The sequence below is a fragment of the Gopherus evgoodei genome, chromosome 16 (genome assembly GCF_007399415.2).
Source record: "Gopherus evgoodei ecotype Sinaloan lineage chromosome 16, rGopEvg1_v1.p, whole genome shotgun sequence".
Lineage (NCBI taxonomy): Eukaryota > Metazoa > Chordata > Testudines > Testudinidae > Gopherus > Gopherus evgoodei.
The window spans coordinates 22,046,490-22,059,913 of NC_044337.1; the positions used below are offsets into that span (position 1 = coordinate 22,046,490).

Here is a 13,424-nt window from a genome sequence, read left to right on the forward strand (position 1 = left end):
GTCAGCACTGAGAATTAAGCTTACCTTAATTAACAACATGTATCTTATACTGCCGTTCTTGTGGTGGCTGCATAAGATGGAAATATTGCTAAGGATGCTGCTAGAGGTCCAAAGCAGGATGCATAGCCAAGCTCTCTTGTCTAATTGTCTTCACATGGCAGATCTGAAGCACAAACTGTACACCAGAGCATTCAGAGCCTGAATCTGGTCGCTATCTAGCAGATAAATCAGATTTGTGGATCTTTCCTGTTTGCAGAGGATTCAGAACATCAGTTTTGCCCTCATCTCAGTCTCCAGTGAATGTCTTTATTGGGGCTTCATTGTATTACCAGCCTGTTAATTTCTCTGGCTTTCCTTATTAAGTCTGTTGATTGGTTTTATGCTGACCCACTGGAAACATGAACTCATTGCTTGGTATTAGATCCAGAAGCCCCTGCTTGCTCCAGGATTTATAGAGACTCTTCAGACCGATGGAGAAATGATTTTCCATGTTAACATCCCTTGCAAGTTAGGTTCTGTGTTGCTCATGCCTGTTTCAACATCTGCATATTTTTGGTTCTCTCCGATTGGCCATTTGATTCCCTCTCAGAAGAACTCTAAGTGAATACTATCCATCACTTATTAGCCTTTATACGTTCAGACAACAGTTCTCACCTCAAATCTCTGTCCTAATTCTCAAGCCATTGTCTAATAGGCGTTTTTATTCTGGTGTGAGGTTAGACCTGCTACTCATTGTGGCCCCATGCTGCAAGATGACGGGCATCTTCGACTGTTCTGAATAAAGGGAGTTTTGGGTGCTTGGCTGCTGGCAGAATCAGGTCCACTTTGGATCTGCATTTGCAAACAGTGTAGAAGGTTGAATCATTTTTCAGGTGAATGGTTCTTGTTTTTCATTCCTGTGCGGTCTGGTGAGCAGAGTGCTGAAGCCTCTGGCTCATTCATGAGCCTCATGTAGTGGAGGCAGCCTCCGGACCTTCTTCTGCACCACCATCTTCCCTTTCTGGTGACCTTAACTTGGAAAGGTGGCTTACTGTCTGTAGAGGTCAGAGGTCATCCACGTTCTGCTCTCCTTTGGCACCTTTCATAGCCTGTGGCTTTTCTGAATTTAGAGTCCGTTCTAGTGAATTAAGATCAGCCTAGACTGACACATCTACAGCCCTGGTTGATGGCTCATTTTCAGTTTCAAGTCCAACATGGCTTAACAGCTGCCCTCTGACAGTTTTGAGATCAGGCCATGAAACACTTTTCCCTTTAAAAAGCAAATCTATGTTTCCATTGCATTCTTCAGGGTGACTGACAAGGACTCCATTGTCCTCTGTCTTCCTCTTAATTCTCCTTCAGAGGGAGGTGAGGTCTGAGCACAGGGCTAGGAGCCAGGTATTCTGGTTCCCTAATTTTCTGTGACACTGAGCAGGTCATTTAGCCTCCCTGCCTCATTTTCCCCAACTGTAAAATGGGGATAATACTTTAGCCTGACCAATACCGTTGCAAGTTATCAGGTGGTGGCTTCACAGGGCTGGGCATTATTATAATTATGAATCTCTCTGTATTATCATTTATTTCTATAAATTATTATAGGTCTGTATATGAATTGCAGTAGCAATGAGGGGCCCCAGTCAGGCCCCGTTGTGCCAGGCACTCCCCATACATGGAACACAAAGACAGTCTCTGTTCCCAAGAGCTTTCAGTCCGATACTTGCAGGCAGGAGACCCTTGGTATTATGATGCTTGCTCTTTAAAGAGCAATGAGATACATTTCTGTGCCTAGAAAAACATACTGCTTCAAGGGATCCCCTACATACACTGGATGACAAATCTGTGTCCTGTGACCTAAGAAAAGTAGGTAGGGTGGGAATGGGAGACGTGCCCCACTTGCCTTTTGCATTGTTTCCCAGCTGCTTGCTTTTTATTTTCACTTTTTTAAAGTCTGAACTGGAGATTTTCCATGCAGATTTGGTGCCAGCTGCTCAGTGTAATGATCACACTTGTTAGAGCTGGGAACAGTACAGGCAAGCATTTTTCTCTGCTGATGCACCACAACCCTGACCTGCAGCATCACCTCCAGGCCACACTCAGCAGAGACTCACTCCTCCATTTCATGTAACTCCTGAAATATCCTCACCAGAAACCAGCCCCAAACCAATGGGAAGTAGAACACAGAAACGTCTGCTAGAGTCGCACAACCAAGACAGCTAGAGCTGGTTGGAAAATGGGAGCTTTTTTTTTTCCTTGCAAAAATATAAAAATGAAAATCAGGTTTTGAAAAGCAACAAGTTTTCTTTTATGTGAATCTTTTTGTGAAAATTGTAATCTAAAGTGTTTGCTTGTCATTTGTCGCCCCTTTCCTCTTTTTCTCCCATTTTCCTTTTTCCGTTTTGCCACTGAAAAATGAGGTAGAGTAGAAAGGGGAGAAAAAGGACAAAATGAAAAACGAACATAAAAAAACAAACAGAATTTTTTGTTTTGGGGTTTTATTTAAAAAAATTGAAAAAAGGATTTTTGAGGATGAAAATGTTAATTCCCCTCCGCCCCCGGAAAAAAAGATTATTTTACTATGAGGACGTGTCCTTCAAAACGTTTGAGCAGCTCTAAACACAGCCATCCTACATAGATGGGATATGACTGAAAAAAAGCCATTTCCCCCCTTACTTAGGCTATGCTACAGCTGGGATTGAAGCTCTGAGATCGATCCACCAGGAGTCGATTTAGCAAGTCTAGTAAAGACCCGCCAAATAGACAGCAGATTGCTCTCCAGTCGACCCCTATATTCTACCCCTGACTAAGAGTAAGGTAAGTCGATGGGAGAGTTTCTCCCGTCGACCCCCTGCGGTGTAGACCCCGCAGTAACTCGACCTAACGTATGTCGGTCAACTCCAGCTACATTATTCACATAGCTGGAGTTGTGTAGCGTAGGTTGGCTTACCGCGGGAGTGTAGACATAGCCCTAGAGAGCAAGTTTGTCCAGTTTCTGTAGATTACCACCAGACTCCCCAGTAGGGCATGTGGCACTGGGGGACCTGGGGACATTTTGCTGTCTCTAACCCTTTAATGTTTCTTGACTTGAGGGAAACTATAGACTGTTGAAGGTGAAGGCCAGCTTCTGTTGCCAGTGTTTGCGTTGATAGTTGGTTACAGATAGGGTAAAAAGATGCTGGAGGTGTCCTAAATCAGTTCTCATGCACACTTGCCAAATGATTCTGCTCCAGACTACTTCTTGATTTCCTCACTGTGCTGTTCCTTGCTGTCCTCTGCTGTCTCTTCACCCACACATACTGTGGACACGTCAGAGTGCTGCAAGGCTGCTGCAACAGTTCCCAAAATACTGAGTACAGCAAAATTTGAAGCCAGCCTTCCAGTGTTTTTGGCCTTATTGTGGTTTGAAAAAAGAAATACTGTAGGCTACTGCTGTACGTTCCTTAGAGTACAATTGTGAGAAGCGGGAGCAAGCTTCAATAGCACTGAGCAGCTTGACTCAGGATCAGAACCTTGCTCTCTTTGGAGACAAGGACCCTGCCCGTGATAGTTTTCTCCTATCAGGCTCCAGTTCAGGAAAGCATTTAGCATGTGCCCAAGTGCCTGGCTGAACAGGGACTTTATTCTGGAAACAAGGAGCGCTGACAGCTTAGATTTAGTTCCCAAACGTAAGCTTTGTGCAAATAGCAGTGAGTGTGGGCTGCAAACTCTGATGTGAGTAGAAATGTTTTCATGAGTTTTCAGAACTTAAGGCCGTCATTTCCAAGCTTGGATGCTTAGAGTTAGGCACCTTAATCCAAATATAGCCACTTAAATAAGTGGTCTGCTTTTCAGGTGTGCTGAGTCTATTGAAATCAATGGGAATTGTGGGTGGTCTGCACCTCTGAATATCACACTGCTTAGTTCAAACTCCCTTTTTACTTCTCTTCAGGGCCCCAATCTGCATGTCTGTTCTCATGTCCCCCTTCTTTTCTAGTCCTCTAGGACCATTCCCATTCAGTCATCTCTCTAAATTGCTTTCTTTGTTTTCATGATGCTTGGAAGCTAGAACAGCCTGGGCCTCTTCCTGTCCACTACAATGCAATACCCTCCCATTTTGCAAGTGCTGGTCATTCACCTTCTCTTCCTTCAAATCCATCCTTAGTATCCATTTCTTACCTGAAATCCCCAAACTCTGATCTCCTCCCCAGTACTGTCTCCATTCCTCCCTGCTGCTATTCTGTTCCTTTGGGTATTACATGGGTCCCAGCTAGAATGAAATCCTCTAGCCTAACCATGTTTTTTCTCTGTTTGAAAAACACTCTCTGTAAATGGCGAAGGCCATTAGCACCATATTATAATGCTCTACTTTGTCTGCTCCCATGTGAAAAAATTCCTCAGTGAAACACTCCACTGGTGTCAGCAGTAAAATTTTCAGTAAACTCTTAGTTTACTAAACTACTTCTTTGGGGAGACCCGGAATGGCTTACACGCACACAAATGTTTAAAGGCCAGAGGGATCATGCAAAATGTGTTCATTTAATTCAGTTATTTTTCAAGACCAAAAAAAAATTTTTTTTTTTTAATTGGGTCAACATTCTACCTCTGCAGCACTCAGCCGTTTTACATATGACACAATCACCCACTCTGTTTATCTTTAGGCAATATGCTCTTTCAAACTGCCAATTAATTGCAGATTGTTGCCTGCTCTCTGGAAGCAAGAAAAGGAAGGAGCATGGTTCTGACTACTTGGGGAATGAAATCTGTCATTGTCTTAGCCTTGTTATCTGCTATGATGGCAGACTTTTAACAGAGTGTTCTTCTCGTAAACACTCTTTTCAAGCACCTTCGAAATTTACATTGCTGGTGTATCAGGCATTGTTGATAGCTCGGCATCAGTGTTTTAAAGTAATTGCTTTCCAAAACGTTAAACTGAGACAGTCCCTGTTACAAGACAGGGATAACCATTACCAGCAGTGAAGTGCTCTCAGCAAAGGTCCTTCAAAGGAAAGGTAAAACCAAGATCTAATAAGATTATGTACTGGCATGTGGTTTGTTCTAGTTTTAATTCTACTCTGTGGATTCTAAATCCAGATAGTCAGCTGGGAGTTTCTGTGGACTGATTTGATCCGTCTGGGAGGGTCATAGGCCCAGATCAGATCTGTTGATGACCTGTTAGGACAGCCTTCATCGTTCTCCAGGGCTAACTGACCTGAGAGTTTTTTAATCTTTAAAAAAATCCCCTGAGAATACGCCAGAGGGGACAATCCTTCATCAGTGGGGGGATGCACTGAATAGAACTGAGTAGGTCTTGTCTGTTTCTAATTCAGTGATGCTCTGATGCTGAGTGCCTTACAAATAAAAAGAGGCTCCGCTGAATCTATAGTGGCACCAGAGAGCCAGGACAAAATCCTCTCCCAAGGCAATCCTCAAGAGGACTTTAAACAGCTATCTTGACATTGACTTACTATAAATTAACTGTTCCCTCTACGTCAAGAGTAACAAACTATTTGAAATGAAGAGATAAATGTGCATATGGATACATTCTCCCAGTCTCTTGTGGACTTTCAGCTGGTTCCAAAATCAGGGAGTACCGGATGATGGGGCACTTTCTGCTCTGTTACAGTGTAAATATGGAGTAAATCAGTGGAATTACTCCAGATTTATACCAGTGCAACAGAGTAGAATGTGGTTCATTATTACCCATTTTTATGATAGCATCAGTGCACATAGTGGTTTACAAGCCACACTGTTTTTTTAATTATTAAACATTTGTATTGCGTGAGCAGCATGTGGCCACAGTGGGATTGTGCTACGCACTGTGCAATGAGTTCATAGTCTATCCAGAATAGACACAAAATGAACACTTAAGAGAAAAGGTGCAAGGATGGAAGCAGAGAGGACCATAGGAGATAAGTCAGTCTATGATGGTTGTTCCCAGTGGAATTCTCAAATTTGCAACATGCTTTTATCTCTGGAGGCTGTATTTGGTAACTGCAACTCCCAAATGCATGCTTACTTACCATATGCCTTCGTTATCCATTGCCAATGTATTAATTTGGGTATTTTACAGCATATATTACCCCCCATTTCTCTCTCTGTCTGCTCTGATGTTGATCTATATTTTAGGAGGGGCAGAGGGGGCGTACCCAATGTCTACTACACAATATTTTGGATCCCAGGGCAGCAAGCCTCCAAACCCGAGTACAGACTTGTGTTAGCAGGGCTCATGCTACCACTCTGAAAATAGCTGCATAGACTGTACATTGAAATTGCAGCTCGGCTCTGAAGTCCACCCTCCTCCCTAGGCTTCAGAGCCTGAGTTCTGGCCCAATCTGCAACTTCAAAGCTCCGTCCATGCAGCTATTTTTAGAGTGCTAGTGTGAGCTCAAGTCTGTTGACCTGAACTGGGAGGCTCACTGCGAAAGGCTGTGTCGACTCTTCCTTATGTGGCTCAGAAATGACCCTTTCTGGATGGAAAGGAAGCCACGCTGATAGGCTCAAAAGGGAGTTCCATCCATTTGTCTCTAGCCCAGAATCTTGGAGCTGTCGGGTATAAAGCGATTAGCAGGGGGAAGAGGGTGGAATACTCAAGACTCTGAGAAGTACATGAAGGATTCCTGAGGGTTTAGGGACAGATACTGTTCCAGTGAGGAGAACTTTCTGAGAAATACAGTAGTATAGAAAAAGTCTTAGATCCCCTCGGCCTGTTAGAACCCAGGAACACTGCTGAAGAATGGAGTTGCCTAGCCCATGTTCAGCCCAAGAACATTGAAAAGCTGGTGGAATCGTGCATGTGCAGGTGACTTGGAGAACATATGATAAGAAGTTACTACAGGAGACTATTAAATATATGGTAAAGCAGAAGCTTTGAACTCACGGAACTTGGCTTGTTTAGCCTAACCAAACAAAGGCTGAGGGGAGATATAATTGCTCTCTATATATAGATGGATAAATACCAGGGCGGGTGTGGAGTTGTTTAAGAGTTATTTGTGAGGTTCTGTGGCCTGTGATGTGCAGAAGGTCAGACTAGATGATCACAGTGGTCCCCCCTGATCTTCAAGTCTGTGAACTGGAACACAGTCTCATGAAGAAAATGCCACTAATTAGTCAGTTGATCCAAGATGCAGCTAGGTACAGGTAGGAAGTTTCTGGTTTCGTAAGATCATGTGCCCTGTGGTCAGTCTCAGGAGGAATATGCTCTGTATTGAACTGGTACTTCCCCAGCAGGCAGAAGTTTGATAAATCATCCGAGGGCTCAGGAATAACCGTGGGAATATGTTTATGAACGTTTCCCTGAAAGACCTTTGGGAATCATGGATATTTTACCTTCCCTACATTTTTAAGGCACCTGAAAGCTTCAAATTGTGCGCTTTGTATGTAGTTGTGTTTGCACCTGAAATAGCGGCTATCTTTTTGTACATGATGTCCCTGAGTCAAATAATTATAATTTGCACATGTTCTTTATGGCTCCAGGAAGTTTTCCTGCTCTTCAGGCTAAAAGGAAATTGTTACTTCCCTCTCAACAGCAAATGCCATGTTGGTAGCACTCCACATCGATGCCAGTCCACATTAACAACAATGAATGTCTGATAAAGGGCCTAATCCAGCCTTCACCGAAGTCAATGGGAATTTTGCCACTGAGTTCAATAAGCATGGGATCTGGCCTGTAAACACCTACATAGGAGTATGAGTTAATTACCGTTTTCCCACTTAGTGTCCTCCTGTCCAGTCCTACTGTAAATGGATCCTCAGGAATGTTGTTTCCTTTTCAGTTGATCTCTTGCTGTCCTAAGTCACCTCGTTGTGGGTATTGCACACAGACATTTTGATTTCTTATCTATCAGCTTAAAACATGCTGGGCATCTGGTACAAGAGCAACTGAACTCAGGGTAAACACGGTTAGGATGTGAAGGCCTGGACACCAATGTGACTACAGAGCAAGCTATGCAAATTGCATGCCGTAGATCAGAAGGCTGCCATGTTTAAATTGGAGTGACAGTGAAGCACATGTGGTCATGCACTAATATTACCCAGGCTGCTGGAATAAGATCAAGACATTGTACAGGGTTGCAATAGAAAACATTTCTGCTGCTCTGCCCTTCCAATTACTTCCCCCACAAAGCAGGAATTTCCAGAAACAGAGTGGATCTGCTTGGTGTTCTTCTCCTTGTGCCAGGATGCATCCTGTTTTTGTAGCAAGAAATCTGTGCATCTCTTCCCTGTGCACCTTGGGTGCATGATGGAAGCAACAAAAATAGACAGAATCGCAGCCCCAGCTCTTTATAGGCTAAGGCCAGAAGGGACTACTGTGATCACGTAGTCTGACCTCTTGTATATAACACAGGCCAGAGAACCTCCCAAAATAATTCCTAGAGCAGAGCTTTTAGAAGAACATCCAGTCTTGATTAAAAACAGTAAATTGTTCCAGTTACTCTGACTATTAAGTATTTACACCTTATTTCTAGTCTGAATTTGTCTAGCTTCAACTTCCAGCCTTTTGATTGTTATACCTTTCCCTGGTAGATTGAAGTGCCCATTATTAAATAAAAGCAGCAAAGAATCCTGTGGCACCTTATAGACTAACAGACGTTTTGGAGCATGAGCTTTTGTGGGTGAATACCCACTTCCTCAGATGCATGTAATGGAAATATCCAGGGGCAGGTATATATGTGTGTGCTAGCAAGCAAGCTAGAGATAACGAGGTCAGTTCAATCAGGGAGGATGAGGCCCTGTTCTAGCAGTTGAGGTGTGAAAACCAAGAGAGGAGAAACTGGTTCTGTAATTGGCAAGCCATTCACAGTCTTTGTTCAATCCTGAGCTGATGGTGTCAAATTTGCAGATGAACTGAAGCTCAGCAGTTTCTCTTTGAAGTCTGGTCCTGAAGTTTTTTTGCTGCAGGATGGCCACCTTAAAGTCTGCTATAGTGTGGCCAGGGAGGTTGAAGTGCTCTGGTTAGGATCCAGATCAGCCACACCACCACTGGTTCATTCACCTGCACATCCACCAATGTAATATACGCCATCATATGCCAGCAATGCCCCTCTGCTATGTACATCGGCCAAACTGGACAGTCTCTACGGAAAAGGATAAATGGACACAAATCAGACATTAGGAATGGCAATATACAAAAACCTGTAGGAGAGCACTTCAACCTCCCTGGCCACACTATAGCAGACCTTAAGGTGGCCATCCTGCAGCAAAAAAACTTCAGGACCAGACTTCAAAGAGAAACTGCTGAGCTTCAGTTCATCTGCAAATTTGACACCATCAGCTCAGGATTGAACAAAGACTGTGAATGGCTTGCCAATTATAGAACCAGTTTCTCCTCTCTTGGTTTTCACACCTCAACTGCTAGAACAGGGCCTCATCCTCCCTGATTGAACTGACCTCGTTATCTCTAGCTTGCTTGCTAGCACACACATATATACCTGCCCCTGGATATTTCCATTACATGCATCTGAGGAAGTGGGTATTCACCCACGAAAGCTCATGCTCCAAAACGTCTGTTAGTCTATAAGGTGCCACAGGATTCTTTGCTGCTTTTACAGATCCAGACTAACACGGCTACCCTCTGATACTTGACACCATTATTAAATAGTTGTTCCCCATATCGGCTTTTATAGACTGATCAAATCACGCCCTAACTTTCTCTTTGTTAAGCTAAATAGATTGAACTGTTACAATGATCAACACAAAGGCATGTTTTCGGATCCATTAATTATTCTCATGGCTCTTCTCTAAACCATCTCCGATTTATCATGTCCTTCTTGAACTGTGGTCACCCGAACTGGAAACAGGATTCCAGCAGTGGTCACACCAGTGCCAAACACAGAAGTAAAATAACCCCTCTACTCCTATTTGAGATTCCCATTTATGCATCGCAGCTCCCATTAGCTCTTTTAGCCACAGCATCACTTATGCAAGGTCAGCATCAAGGCAATGATCATAAATGCTCCAGATTAGAAGTATGAAAAATAATGCTTTGGGATTGTGGAATATTAACCAAACTAGTCATGTTTTCTCTTGTATTTTTGTCACTGACTGGAATTTCGTAATTGATAAAGGGGAACTAAAATCTGCTGAGCTGAGACTGCCTATCGGGTCATTATATTTTAGTTTTCTAGTATGATACAAGAACATTCATACCGAGTCAAATCAAAGGTCCATCTCGCCCAGTATCCTGTCTTTTGATGGTGGCCAATGCCACGTGCCCTAGAGGGAATTAACAGAACCAGTAATCATCAAGTGATCCATCCTGTTGCCTATTCCCAGCTTCTGGCAAACAGAGGCTAGGGCCACTATCCCTGACCATTCTGGCTAATAGCCATTGATGGACCTATCCTCCGTAATCTTATCTAGTTGTTTTTTTTTTGAACCCTGTAAGAGTCTTGGCCTTCACAACATCTTCTGGCAAGGAGTTCCACAGGTTGACTGTGTGTTGTGTGAAAAAATACTTCCTTTTGTTTGTTTTAAATCTGCTGCCTATTAATTTCATATGATGGATATGAGGGCGCTGTCAGAAACCATGATTTATTACCACATTAGGCTTCTGTGAAGTTTCTATAGAGGAGGGAAATTACTGCTATCAATACTTACCCCTTCAGAAGAATTGAGTAACTCATCTCCTTAGCACTTATTTTTCCTTACCGAATCCCCATGCTAGAGATGGAGAAGCTGAGGTAGACAATGGAAGTAGAGTTTCAAGATGCTCTCTGCTAATGTCTTTGGTTTCCAAGCCTTGGGCACCAAGATTCGTTATTGTTTTTCATTTGTATTGCGGTAGTGCTTCGGGGCTCCAGTGAGCCCGTCCTGTGGAAATACACAGTCCCCACGCTCCACCATGTGCTCTGATCAGATAGCTGAGAGTGAGGAAGTAGTATTAGCTCATTGCACTGAGGCTCAGAGAAATTAATAGTCAGGGGGTCTGCTGTAGAGCTGGAAAATGGACCCAGAGCCCCGGCAAGTCCATCCTTCCCCTCTCAATAGGGGATGAGACTCTTGGAGTTGAGGGGAGGCATTGTGTGATGCCCTTTAGTTCATGCTTAATGCTTTGTAGCTGGCATGTCTCTGTCTCCCTCTGTCCATAATTTAAAATGTGTATTATAAACAGCAAGGCAGGCGGGAAAAAACCAACCAGCCTGACAACCTTGTTATAGTTTTGCTTTAAAAGGTGAACTGTCTTAAGGAACTAATAAAGACTGTGGCTATGATTCCAGCTGCTAATGTGTGTAACGGGCTTGACATTTTAATGATACATTTCAGGCCCAGGCAGCCACATCTTAGGGAGAGTTTGGAAACATTTATTCCTTTCACGTGAACGCATTCTCCCCACCCAGCCACATCCCTCTTTAGTTGTTATCTCGGGCAGCAATGGCGATTTCCTCTTGGCAATGGAGGGGTGTCTAGTGAAGGGATTTGTAGGCAATCTGGAGCTGGGGGAGCCCACGGGCAGACACGCGGGCCTGGTTGCTCCTCACCTACCGGTTTGCTGAACCGCGCCAGTTACAGACGCTGAAGAAATGCGCTGGGTTCTGCTGAATTCGGCATGAATTCCTTCGCCGTGTAAACCAGCTTTGAGGGCAGTTGGAGCCGGTCCCTGAGCGAGCTGCCGGGCGCTGGAGCCGATGCGGCACCTTGTTCCCAGAGGAGCGAGCCCTCGGGAAGGGGCTTGAATTGCAAGCGAGGGGAGGCGCCGGTTCCCCCTCCCTCCCCGCAGGGCAGGGGGTGGCTCCGGGCTCCGCCCCCACTAACCCCAGCCCAGGTGAGTGTCCCGCGGGAGCCCGGCAATTGCCCTGGCTCGCTCGGAGAGAGGGGGCGCGGGAGACTCCCCGGCGCCTGGCTACAGGATCTCGGAGCGGGCTGCCCCTGCTGCTGCTGCTCCTCCAGCCCGGCTCCAGGCGGGGCAGCGTCTTGCTCCAGCCCGGGAGGGGGGTGTCGGAGCAGATTTGTGCGTTAGCCCCGTGCCCCCCTGGTGAGCACACTGGTGCGTGGGGCCGGGGAATGGGGCGGAGGGGGGGCTGCAGGAGACTGTCAGTGTAAAACTCTGTCACCTAAGAATGCGACTGTCCTTTCCTAATGTGCGCATGGCAGCTGAGAATGAACCCGGAGCCGAGGTAGTGGTTAAAGCCCAGCAGCCCTAGTTCAGGCCCCCCGTGTGTGTTGTGTTTGCTTGTTGCATTTCATTCCCTCTGGGGCAGTGAAACCGGACAGAGCAGTTTCACTCACACACCCACCCTACCTCTCTACTTAACACTGGTCAGCTCCACTCTCTGGATCCCCCTGGCACTTGTCTGTTGCCTGCCTGATCCTACCACTTCGGGGAAGGTTAACATTGAAAAGCAAAATTACAAAATAACTGGTGTCTTTGAAATTAAATTAAATAATCAGATAACCCCTGGCAAATGTTTCCCTTCATATTACGTTTCGTACAAACCTTTAAAAAAAATTAAATTCCACAGAGGCCAATTTAAAAAAAGTGTCACAATAGTTAATGTTTGAAGGCAAATTGATTTGACTCCACTTACTTCCTTTTATTTCTCAGCCATCAGTTGTTCAGTTACTTTTCTTGTTGGATGCATAAGGGGTGGGGTTGGGGCCATGGCCCCTTTGGAGAGGCCAGTCCCTTGCTGAGCCCCTAGTTGGGAGGCTGAGGCAAGCTCTTTGCACCCATCTTTCCTCTGTACCCCCATGCAGGAGCCAGGCGCCCTCTGGCCCTTGGCAATTAGTACTTGATGTCACCAGGAGCGATTCCAGCACTTGAGGGAGGAGAAATCGCTGTGGTTAGGCCTAAAAACACAGCCCAAGCAGACTCCTAAGAGGCTGAACTGCCTCTCATGGCCTCATTAGTTGACAATATTAAAATGAGGAGACGCCAGTGCGGTGGGTGCAAAAGCTGTTTAAACAAAAGGGAATTCTCAGCTCACCGGGAAAGTGTCTCCTTGCTTTCTCCCAGTGAACAGGGCGTGCTGCTGTGCTCCATTCTCTTCCCAGTAGGGCTGAGCTGTGTGAATCTGTCTGTTGTTTTAGCAGAGCAGCTTAGTAGGATTTTGTGGCCCTAGGGTGCATGTATGAGAGACTGGAAAGATTGTGCACAAAGAGAGAAAGCAATAAGTAATTTCATAGGATCTCAGCTGCTGTAGAAGTGACAGGAATGACACCTTTTCTTATTCAAAATGCTCCCCATAGCTCCGCTGGGGTTTATGCATCAGAATCGCCCTCCTTCTCTGCTCGTTTTTGACTTTCATAGTGTTATACATCTGTAATTTTGATGACAGACTTAATAATATAAGCTATAATTGTCTTTTGTGTTGCAAAGAGCTTTCAAGGAGCTTGTAACAGTATCAGCTGGGATAATGGAAGTCAGGGCCAATATTTTCAAAAGAGGCCACTGATTTTTGGGTGCTTCAGTTTCTGGGGTACAGTTTGAGACACTTGAGATCTGTTTTTTTAGGGGCATTGCTTTTTGCTGG

The 13,424-nt window shown here is 44.8% G+C and overlaps 1 protein-coding gene across 6 annotated transcripts in view; it reads left to right on the forward strand.

Annotated features, from left to right (window-relative positions):
• Positions 1 to 13,424, forward strand: part of LOC115636067 (disabled homolog 2-interacting protein-like) — a 218,705-nt gene that overhangs the window by 84,309 nt on the left and 120,972 nt on the right. Inside the window, exon 1 of one of the 6 annotated variants that reach the window (XM_030535711.1) lies at positions 11,646 to 11,716. The exons of the other annotated variants lie outside the window; for them this stretch is intronic. The gene's annotated coding sequence lies outside the window, so the exon portion shown is untranslated. Of the gene's footprint in view, positions 1 to 11,645; positions 11,717 to 13,424 lie in introns of those variants that run through there. 6 annotated transcript variants of the gene reach the window in all.